The sequence below is a fragment of the Kryptolebias marmoratus genome, linkage group LG14 (assembly GCF_001649575.2).
Source record: "Kryptolebias marmoratus isolate JLee-2015 linkage group LG14, ASM164957v2, whole genome shotgun sequence".
Taxonomy (NCBI): domain Eukaryota; kingdom Metazoa; phylum Chordata; class Actinopteri; order Cyprinodontiformes; family Rivulidae; genus Kryptolebias; species Kryptolebias marmoratus.
Window position 1 is genome coordinate 1 of NC_051443.1, and position 12098 is coordinate 12098.

At 41.9% G+C, this 12098-nt stretch overlaps 1 non-coding gene and 1 pseudogene across 1 annotated transcript; both read right to left on the reverse strand.

The window, feature by feature from the left end:
- Window positions 1-246: 246 nt before the first annotated feature.
- LOC119617658 overlaps window positions 247-12098 on the reverse strand; it is a 17852-nt pseudogene continuing 6000 nt past the window's right edge.
- trnad-guc lies at window positions 11717-11788 on the reverse strand. Its single transcript has one exon. It is a non-coding gene; the product is annotated as a tRNA-Asp (tRNA).

Below are 12098 nucleotides of genomic sequence, written 5' to 3' on the forward strand. Positions count from 1 at the left end.
GAATGACCCACAAAGATGTTCTGATGGGCCATACCCAAGATCAGGTATTATATAAGTCCATGAATAAAAACAATTTATTCACGTAAACAGGCAAAAAAAAAAAAAACGGTGGGGGGTAGGAGGGGGGCGGTAAGAGGCCTTGATAATGGATAGGGGGGCGCTGGCCCAAAAAAGGTTGAGAAACACTGGTCTAGATGATCACTGCTTCCACTGGGACTTACCTGACCTTCTTGGGAGAACACTTACCGTCGCCGTTTACTGGACTCCTCACCTTGGACTGCTGCCGGATCCTTCTGCCTCCTCCTCGACGCCTCAAACAAGACTCTGAATCTGTAAGAAAAGAGACTTCATTATAACTCCGCTATTCTGGAGAGAAGCTAGAGCTAAGTATCTGAGACTCACCTTACCCCTCCTTGTCTTTTCAGACGGCGGCCATTCCCCATCACTGTATATTCATACACCTGTAAATAAATTCACTTACCTGATTTCTGTCTCTGTGTCGGGTTTCGGCTCCGCTCCTTGGACTATTACCTGGTTCTTGTCAATTGTTAGCCTGACTGTTGTTTAATTAAATTTTCTCTGTACTTCTGTATTTGATTCTATAATTTTGTTTGTTTGGTAAAGCACTTTAAGTCGTCTTGTTGCTGAAAAGTGCTGTACAAATAAATTTCACTTCACTTCACTTCAATAATGGGTAGCCATATTTTGTACGATTTGGTTAACAAAATACGACTTATTATCGCTGTAAAGTGTCTGTGGAATACCATACACTAGTTTGATGTTTTTACAGATAGCTTTTGCAACTGTTAAAGCATTCTGCACATTTTAATGGAACAATTCTCAATCCATTTTGAAAAAGCATCAATCAATGAATCATCACTTTGTTTTAGTTCAATCGGAAATGAGCCTCTTTTAGGCCATTTTTCCACATTTTTCTGAGAGTTGTTTTGTTTTTACACCTGTTGGAAAAACTTTAAGAAAAGATTTAATATCATGTTGCTGTATTATGTTACTCATCCCTCCTGTTGATATTATTTATTTACTTATTTTTAAGGCCTGTTGTTCTGAACAAGGACTTGGGTAAGACAGGTTTGTTATGAACTTTGTAAATACCATCAGTTGTAAGTGATGCTCCTTTATTTTCTTTTTCCTTTTTACAGATAGCTTGGTTTTGTCAATAAAACAATGTGGAGAAGCAGTTCGACCGACATCGTGAACTGTGACCCTTTTATTTTTAGCTAACTCACAAGCATGTGTGAGAGCAATGACTTCAGCAGTCTGGGCTGAGTTATAGCTGGGTAATTTTACCATTTCTGCTTTAATGATTTAATAGGAAGTTGCACAATTGCATGATAACTGAACACCTCACCTCCTGTGATTCAAATTTGCATTCCACTGTTTTGACTGAATGTTTTATTGTAGTCTGGACGAATTAATGTTGTTGTTAGAATCAACATTTGCTTTAACCTTACAAAAGCTTGTTTTGCTTCTTCTGTCTAGGTTATTTTATCAGATATTGCCATTGGAACACAGATCCACACAGATCAGATCTTGCAATAATTGTTATGTTTCACATAGACACAAATATATCTTTTACTTATCTGTTTTAAGTGAATATCATACTCTAAGTGAAACAATGTTGAAATCGTTAGCTTGTTAAAATTTTATGAAATTACAAAATTTTGAAGATCAGAAGTGTAACTCTAGCTATGATATCGTACAACTTTTATGCTTACATATTCACTGTAGTTGAAAGAATCTAATTATTCTTGCTCATCACCCCACCTGCATTCACTCCCTTTCTCATATAGTTTTTCAAATTTGGTGATGTGAGTTCAGAAGCCTGATTTAGGAGTTGTTTTAAGAACCCAACTGCTACTTCAGCTTCAATGTAGAGGTTATCAACTATCAGAGAGGAGCGACTGTTTCAATGTAGTCTGAAATATAGTTTTCACTGTAGCTGGCCATGCCTAAGACAGCATCATTTTATACTGTTTGAAGTCTAGGATGACTCAAAGTACTTTTTGTCTTTCAAAATTTTTCCTCAAGAAATTTTATTTTTAGTTATTTATTTATTTTGATTCTCTTCCAGTGATGTTAGTTTCAACACACTTCCCAATTCTGTTTTAAACTACAAAAATTGCATTTCCTGCGAAAATGCAGTGTGAATAATGGCGTTTCTAGGTGGAAGTATGCTGAAGTAGTTAGCTTTTAAAAAGCAGTAAAAATTGACAGTTTTTCTGGAATTCCAATGTGTTTTAGTGAGAAAAATTGCTGAAAAACCTGACTAATCCTTAAAAGTTGTGGTGATTGTGGAGTTTTGGTGGTGTGTGTGTGTTGTGTGTGTACTTCCTGGTGGTCCTGGGCTGGTGATGGACATCTCATCGCCACTCCTCCCTCACCTACAGCTGATTGGACTAATCAGGAAGCCAGGTGTACTTAAGGCTGTGGTGGGAACCAGACCAGTGCTGGAGCGTTACTTGCCTTGTGGTAAACGTGCTGAGCCTTTGTGAAATCCAGAGATTCGTGAACCCTGTTGTTAATGTTGTTTTGTTTTTCACCTCAGAACTACCTAGTCACACTGGAGCCAGTCTGGTCTACTTCCTGGAAACCCTGCTAAACTAAGTACTGTTAAGTATGGTCCTTTTTCATTTCTCATTTCTGTTAAACTCATTACAGCTTTATAACGTGTTTCATTCAAAGGGATCTCACAAAGGTGCAAACATGTAAAGCTTGGATAAATACTAAATGGTAATGTAGTTCAAACTGTACATTATAATCAAGATACTTTGGTTGCTAAGAAATGAGGTCATGTTTACTTGATTGCTAAGAAATAAGGTTATGCTTAGTCAATGATAGAATATAAACAAACTTCGATGTCACTAAAATGAATTGATTGCTGAAATAAGGTCACGATTAGCTTTGTGAGGATCTGGAGTTAGCTCCGCCTTTGGGCGGCACCACTAACCTTTCCTTCCACAGCTGATCCTGATTTCTCTGATGAGCTGATCCAGCATTTAAGCCTCCGGCTGAGACCAGACCTTCGCTGGAACATCAAACCTCTCGGGTTAGACTCTTAGCCACAGGCTCTAACCTCAAGCTTGTTACATTGCCCTGAAAGTGTTTTTGTGTTGTCTGACTGAGATTGCTGACTCGCCTAGACGGTTACTCCCCGACGGGAACTTCTGGATACTTACCTCTGCTGGATTTCCTACTTACTGGATCACTGTGGAAATCCTCATCACCTCTGCACCGTGGAACGCCTCTAATACCTGAAAGAAAGAGACATTATTCATTCATTCATCTAATCTGCGCTGAACCGAAGATTGTACCCGAGACTCACCTAGCTCCTTTTGCCTTCCAGACTGCTCCTGACCCCGGCCCACTGTACATTATTGCACCCTGTAAATAAACCCACTTACCTTAAGTTCTGTCTCCGTGTCTGGTTTCGGCTTCGCTCCTTGGACAGTAAAACCTGGTTTATGTCAAGCTTATGATAGAATAATCACTAAGAACAGTGTGTCTGTGGGGTGAGGGAGGCGGAAGGTTCCAGGGCATCATGATATGACAGTATGCTTTATAGTATAAAAAGAAGTGAAGGGGGTTATCACTTCAGACACAACTGGGAACGTGTTGCTGTTGGTGAGTTGTTGTCTCCATTCAGCTGAATGTTTAAATGTATGTTTGTTTTTTAAACCTCTGCTTTGGACTCGTTTTTGTGTGTCCGTCTTTTCTGCAACATCAAAAGATCCGATGAGAGAAACTAAGTGGTCAGGTGAGATTCCTCTGAAAGGAGTGAATACTAAAACTTTGTTTTTCTCAACAGTACTCCCCTGTTCACCTGTGTCTGTCTGCTGCTATCCAAAAGGAAGTACTCACCTGCCATCTTCTGGAGAAACACCATCAAGCTCCACCTGGAAGAATTACTTACTGCCTCCTCTCCGAGCTGTGGATCACCTGCCTCCTCGTAAGAACCTTTTTGCCAGCAAACAAATTACCTTGCCTTCCTTCTCATTTCAAGAACTAATATTAACTCCCTTACCTCGTCCTCCGTTTTCCAGGTTCCAGTTCCAGTCTGCACTTTTCCTATCATTGTAAATAAACGCAGTTACCGTTACTTCCTGATCTCACGTGTCTGTCTGTCGCCGGACTGCTCCTATAGAAAGGACTCTGAAACCTGACAAAGGTGATCCTTACCAAAAGTGGTACCCATCTCCTAAACGAGCTGAACGTTTTGATAACCAAATGGCTGAAATAACTTGAAATTTGCAGGGCGAGCCAGATGCCAAAATTGTACGGAAGTAATTAGATACAAGGAAATAAATAAAGAGTAACAGGATCTCAACAATGAAGTATAATGTGAATGCAATCTTAGTTGAAATAGTAATTATTAATCTCATTTAAACCAAAAGAATTTCTTGGACGGATGTTTGGAACTTCGAAGTATTATTTTCAGTTTTTTATCCACGCCAGAATTTTGAGTACTTTAACTATTTTCATCTTTGGGTAACCTCACACACTAATGATCAATTCTTGTCTCTTTTACAACAGCTTTTGTAATTAAATAAACATATCTTTTTAGTAATGTAATTACATTTTCTTTCATCCCTCTTAGGAAAGTACTTAAACCATGTTACATAATAATGGTCCACCAGTAGATAGATTTACTGAGGTCAGAATAAACTTTAGACTTTGCCTTTTAATTGAAAGTTCTAATCAAAAACCTATCTTTTATTTATTTATTTAAAGTGAATATTGTAACGCATAAAGTTCAGAAGTATAACTTAGCAACCAACCAAAAGCTGTTTTCTAAGTTTAAAAATAATGAAATAGTTCCACAGTTCAAAAATGGCCATCAGGGTAAAGTTTATATAACTCTTTCATTAATAAAGAATAATGTTGTGAAAATAGTCTGTTTTCTTTTTCCTTTCCCTTTTGCTATTGTAATTCAAAATTCTAATTTTTCATTTATTCACAAAGAGCTAAATTGAAGCTTCCATTTTTAAGCCACAGTGGAAAAAGAGAAAAAGAGAGACATAAAGTTGTCTGTAAGGCAGGCCTTTAATACAACCAAACTGGTGCAGCTGCCTGTTTTAGGCCCGATAGAGAGAGACAGGGACGTCATGTAACAGACAAGTCACAACAAATACAAACCAAGACACAGAAAAACACAAACCAGTAAACAAAAGGAACCTATTAATCTAATTTGTTGAGCTAATCATAAATTTGTTTATGCCAATTAATTCCTACTTCTTATGTGTGCACACAAACTAATAATTTTTATTATAAAAGGTTGTAGTTTTATTTAACTCAACACACCCAGTTTTAGATATTTCTCCTTTAGTTTGTTTATTATTTAAACATTTCTAAGTGAATTTGTTCCTGGGTTGAAGAGTGTGGCAGTTCAACAAATAGTCTTTCAGCATGCATGTAATGACACTATGTCTCAAAAGATAATACTTGTTTCTTTGCAGTTTTAGCGGGACATCTGTTTTTGTTTTTTCAGACTTAACACATTAAAATGACTCATTTTGTACAACCTGATCATAGTTCCCCCAGAGTTTTAACCGAGTTTTATCCAAGTGTTAACTCCTATTTTATTGACTAGTCTTCTGACTATTATTCCTTTTTCCTGTAGCTTTTCTCGCAACTTTTATTTTATCTTGGCACTTTTTATTTTCCCCATAACAAATACCTCAATTACGTCTGTCAGCTGGCTTGATTGCTGCCTTTTCTGTTTTCCTTTACCTTTTTAACTAAACTCTCCTTTTTGATGCTTATTATTGCTTTGTTTTTTTTGTTTTTTTTTTTAATCACACACGCTCACCCATCCAATCCAGAGAACCCCAGACAAGCAAAGTACATAAGCACAAACACTTTGTTTATATCATTGTTTAAAGTGTCAACTAAATCCACACAGACACACCGCTCAGTCACACATGCACATGCACATACACACACACACACGATCACTCAGTTCCCATCTCCTCCCTTCCACATACAATCTCACAGTTGTTTCGACAGAACCGTGGAAACAAACCGGGTCACACGCACACACAAATACTCTCCTCTCACTGCTTCGCATTGCACTCAACCGCACTTCCGCGTCTCACAGACTCACTCACTTCTAAAAAATAGCTTACTGCGCATTGTCGCCTCAGCACTCACACACACACCAGCAGCTTAGAATGGTTCAAAGCGCGCGGCTGAACACTTTTCAGTGATGCCTTTTACACAGAATAAACAGCTGAAATCAGTTATGTGTCCCTAACCTCAAATAATTGCTATCACCATTTAAGTATCTCTAGCAATTTTCCTGCGTCCACAGACACTGTCTGCTTTCACAGGCCTGTCTTCACCAGTGAAGTATCTTGGACAGCCGCCCTCACAATCTGTATCTTGGGCAATTGACCAGCTAAAGAGCTCTTTACCTTTACCTACTCTGTGTCTGGCTCTTGGTCTTTTCAGAGGGGGCCTATTATACCCTCAGGGAAAACCTCAATTAAACCCAGCTCTCCGTCTCCGCGTCCGGAAACAGATGGACTGCCACAGCCCTGGCCACCGATATACCAGATCACCAGGGGACTCTAACCCCTCTGGGGACTCTAACCCCTCTGGGGACTCGAACCCCTCTTGGGACTCGAACCCTGGGGAACATCTGTTCTGGACTCAACCTATTCTGTGAGGAGGCTCCGTCTGCTGATCACCACTTAATTTGAGAATTAAGTCCTAATCAGGAGAAATCTCACCAAGTTGTAGCCGGCTTGTGGCTCACAGAAGTCTTTGCCTCCAGATGCCCAATTAATTTACCAATAACTCTAGTGCCCTCTAAGTCTGCAACATCTGGGTCATGGCACCATTTGTTGAGAAAAATGAAGTTTTAGTATTCACTCCTTTCAGAGGAGTCTCACCTGACCACTTAGTTTCTCTCATTGGATCTTTTCATGTTGCAGAAAAGACAGACACACAAAACGAGTCCAAAGCAGAGGTTTAAAAACAAATCATACATTTATTTAAACATTCAGCTGAATGGAGACAACAACTCACCAACAAGAAGCAACAGCAACACGTTCCCAGTTGTGTCTGAAGTAATAACCCCTTTACTTCTTTTTATACTATAAAGCATACTGTCATATCATGATGTCCTGGAACCTTCCGCCTCCTTCACCCCACAGACACACTGTTCTTAGTGATTATTCTATCATAAGCTAATCGTGACCTTGTTTCAGCAATCAAATCATTTTAGTGACATTGAAGTTTGTTTACATTTTGTCATTGACTAAGCATAACCTCATTTCTTAGCAATCAAAGTATTAAGGCTTGATTATATTGTACAGTTTGAACTACATTACCATTTAGTATTTATCCAAGCTTAACATGTTTGCACCTTTGTGAGATCCCTTTGAATGAAACACGTTATAAAGCTGTAATGAGTTTAACAGAAATGAGAAATAAAAACGAACCATACTTTACACCATCGACAGGCATCTCTCCCCTTACTTCACATCAATTGACAGCGTTTTGGTGCTTCAAATGTGCCATTTGTTTATTTTGCACTCTTCTTATTAAAAGTGTGACTGGAATCAAACATTAGAGCTTGCACTGGTTCCACTGCTGATTCTCACATTAGCTCCAAGTGAAACTGACACTCATGTTGTGTTATTTAGTCTAACATGTTACAGTGTTTCACTCTACTCGTCCCTGACAGCGTTGTAATCTTTTCAAGTGTCTTATACACAGCTGTAGTTCCTCAGTATAAACGGCAGCTTTGGTTTTTGTGCAAAAGCAGATTGTAAGACATGTTTGCTTAAGCTCTGAATACCCTTACCGGGAAACAGACACTTGAAATAGAACCGCATCACTGACTTGATAAGCAGAGTGTCATAGCAAACAAATAGCAAACAAATTAACAAAGTCACTTGCTTAGGGTTAGAACCTACGGCTGAGACTCTAACCAGTAAGGTTTGATGCTCCAGGGATGATCTGGAACCAGCCGGAAGCTTAAATGCTGGATCAGCTCATCAAGGTAACCAGGTGCAGCTGGGGACGGAAAAGTTAGTAGCGCCGCCCACAGGCGGAGCTAACTCCAGATCCTCACAGTACCCCCCCCCCCCAATGATCGCCCCTTGGCGATCTGGGACACCTTTCTGGATAGGCCCTATAGAAGTCTGTAATTAAAGTTGCATCTAATATGAATGACCTGGGGACCCATGTGCGCTCCTCAGGTCCATAACCTTCCCAATCAACTAAGTACTGGAACCCCCGGCCTCTACACCTAACGTCGATGATACGATTTACGGTGAAAGCTGGATGGTTGTCGATCAGCCGTGCAGGAGGGGGGACGACGGCAGGTGGGCTCAACGGACTGTGAACCTCTGGTTTTAACTGTGACACGTGGAAGGTAGGATGAATATGCATTGAAGCTGGGAGAATGATGCGAACCGAGGTGGGATTTATAGTCTGTTCCACTGGAAAAGGGCCAATGAAACGGGGGGCCAGTTTTTTAGAGGTGCCCCGCAACTGGATGTCCCTTGCGGACAACCATACTCTGTCGCCCACCTTGTACGCCGGTGTAGAGGAGCGGTGTCGGTCGGCGTACTTTTTATTCTGCTCCATGGTTCTTTGAAGAGCCCTCTTGGTCTGCCTCCAAATCCTCCGGCACCTGCGTAGATGGGCTTGAACCGATGGAACTGCGATCTCTGTCTCGAAGCTGGAGAACAGCGGTGGATTGTATCCCAGGGAGGCCTCAAATAGGGATAAGCCTGTAGCTGAGGAAACGTGAGTATTGTGTGCATATTCAATCAAGGTTAGTCTCTTACTCCAGGTAGATGGGTTGTCGCTGGCCAAACATCTAAGCGCCACCTCCAGTTCCTGGTTGCAACGCTCCGACTGACCATTTGATTGCGGATGGTACCCTGAAGTGAGACTCACCCTAGCTCCAAGTTATTTGCAGAAGTTGTGCCAAACCTGAGACGTAAACTGTGGCCCGAATGGCATGACTAAATATTCAAAATGGCCAAGTGGAGTCTTGAAGGCAGTTTCCCACTCATCCCCTTCCTTAATTCTCACCAAATGGTAAGCATTGCGAAGATCCAACTTGGTGAATATGGTAGCAGAGTGGAGTTGCTGATGAACGGAATCTATAAGAGGCAGTGGGTATTTGTTTTTGATGGTGATCTGGTTGAGTCCTCGGTAGTCGATACATGGGCGGAGGCTCTTATCCTTTTTCTCCACAAAGAAGAATCCAGCGCCGAGAGGGGACGTGGAGGGGCGGATGATGCCAGAGGAGAGGGATTCCTCGATGTATGTCCTCATGGACTCACGCTCTGGTCCAGAGAGGTTGAACAACCAACTGGAAGGAAGTGGAGCTCCGGGAAGGAGCTCTATGGAACAATTGTATGGTCTGTGGGGTGGCAAGGATAGGGCTTTAGATTTGCTGAACACAGAGGCGAGATCATGGTACTCGGGAGGGACCTTGGTTAGATCGATCTCGTCCTCTGGTTCCCTCTTAGCAGGTAGGACTGGCGGGGCTGATTGGAGGCAGGTTTTTAAACAATATTTGCTCCAGGACTCGATTCTCTTTTCAGCCCAATTGATAACGGGGTTGTGTTTCTTTAGCCATGGAAAACCTAAGATCATCTGAGTAGAGGGAGACAAGAAGACCAAAAAGTCACCTTACTCCCTGTGATTACCAGAAGTGGCAAACTGAAGGTTGGACACCTGATACTTGATTCGAGTGATAACTTGACTGGAGATGTCCATCACGGGAGAAGGTGAGGACAGGAGTTCCAGTTGGAGCTGCAACTGGTGAGCCAGATCTTCAGAAATAAGATTTTGTTCAGCCCCTGAGTCTACTAAGGCATGAACAGAAGTCTTAATTTGGTGGTTGATAATAGTGGTGTGGAGGAAGAAGCGAGATCCGAGGGGTTGAGAGAGACTACTCACTAGCACCCCTCGGACGTCTAGTGAGCTTGCCCTTTTAACAAAAGAGGGCATCTAGCCTGGAAATGTCTCTTGTCCCCACAGTAGAAACACTCTAGATTCTAATCGCCTTAATCTCTCCTCTGAGCTTAATCTGGCTCGCCCCACCTGCATAGGTTCCAGTTCTGGTCCTTGGGTACTTGGTTCCGTCTCCGAGTCTCTGGTGAAGTGCCCTGTGGTGGAAATCCGACTGCCCCTCTCCCGCTGTCTCTCCCGGAGGCGGTTGTCCAAACGAATTGTTAATGTAATTAGTTCTTCCAAGGAGCGAGGTTCATCCCTCCCGGCTAGTTGGTCCTTAACTTGATCCTGTAGAGCGTAGATAAAAACTCCCTTTAAAGCTGGTTCATTCCATCCAGATGTAGCCGCCAACGTGCGAAAATCAATAGTGAATTGGGCAACAGAACGTTGATCTTGTTTTAAGTTTCCTTAATTTTCTTGTTATTTCTGTTTCATTCTATCTGACCCCAAATGTCTGTTCAAAATCTTCAATAAATTGCTCGAAAGGAGTTTGCCTGATGGCACAGAAACTATACTTAGCTTCAGCCCATCTCAAAGCCTTATCATTTAAAAGCCCAATCACATAGGAGATTTTTGAGGCGTCGTCGAAAAAAGATTGCGGGGAGCGAGCAAAAACTAGCGAACATTGCAGGAGGAACCCTGCACATTTACCGATCTCGCCGGAAAAATGTTCAGAGCAAAGGAGAGAGAACCATTTAATTCCCAGGATTTTTACTTCGAGGCTTGGATTTGGCTAAAATGCGGCTTATTGCGGCTGGAAACGGCAACGCTCAGGACTGATTATGGCTGGAGCATACTGACATAAACCAGGTATTTTGTCCATGGAGAGAAGCCGAAACCAGACACGGAGACAAGGATTAAGGTAAGTGATTTATTTACAAAGTACAGGTATTTACAGTGGTGGTATTCAGGAGCAGTCTGGAAGGCAAGAAGGAGCAGGGTGAGTCTTGGGTACAGGTCTTGGTCTAGTGTTGAAACAGATGAGTTTGTGAATAATGTCTTTCTTTTTCTTACAGGTTTAGGAGGCGTTTGTGGCATCGAGGAGAGGACAAAGATTCCCAAGATGATCCGGAAGGTAAGAGGTCCAGCGGTCCGGCAAGGTAAGTAATCCAGTCGTGGTTCAGGTAAGTTCCAGTCGGGCAGTGATCGTCTAGGTGAGGCAGCAACCTGAGTCGAAGAGCAAATAGCAAACTAATGAACAAAGTCACTTGCTTAGGGTTAGAACCTACGGCTGAGACTTGAACCAGAAATGTTTGATGCTCCAGCGATGATCTGGAACCAGCCAGAGGCTTAAATGCTGGATCAGCTCATCAAGGTAACCAGGTGCAGCTGGGGAAGGAAAAGTTAGTAGCGCCGCCCACAGGCGGAGCTAACTCCAGATCCTCACACTCTCCCCTTGCTTCACGTCAATGGACAGCGTTTTGGTGCTTCATAAGAAATTTAAAGCAACAAGCCTGACCTAAATGTCAATATTAAGTGTGCATATGTACATTTGTTCATTTTGCACTCTTCTTATTAAAAGTGTGACTGGAATCAAACATTAGAGCTTGCACTGGTTCCACTGCAGATTGGCTCACATTAGCACCAAGTGAAACTGACACTCACGTAAGCAGTTGCTTACAGACTTCTTGTTCAGCTTCCAGAAACAGCTGAAGCAACCACCTACAATTTGAGTTGTTTTGTCGGACAACAGGCCAAAGGAAGCATGGAAAGCTTGCTCCCCATCAGAGAATCGAACCCTGGTCTCCTGCGTGACAAGCAGGGATACTCACCACTATACTAATGAGGACACATCCACTGAGTGTAGCTCCGCCTTTACCTTTTTCATACTTTTCACCAAGCCTGGTTCATTTTTGATGCCTGAACACAAGACCATCAGGAAAGAATTAGGGAAAGGAACCAATTAGCTCACCAGTACACTACAGTCCTATACTTTTACCGTCTATTAGACACACTTTGAAAGCTCTGTTGTTGGGAAGCTCAAAAAGCCTCACAAAATGAAGAACATCACTGTGCAATAGCAACAATCCCCAAGAAAGAAAACCCAAACATGATGGGTCAATGGCACTAAGAACACAGGAACTTAACAACTCAAAACT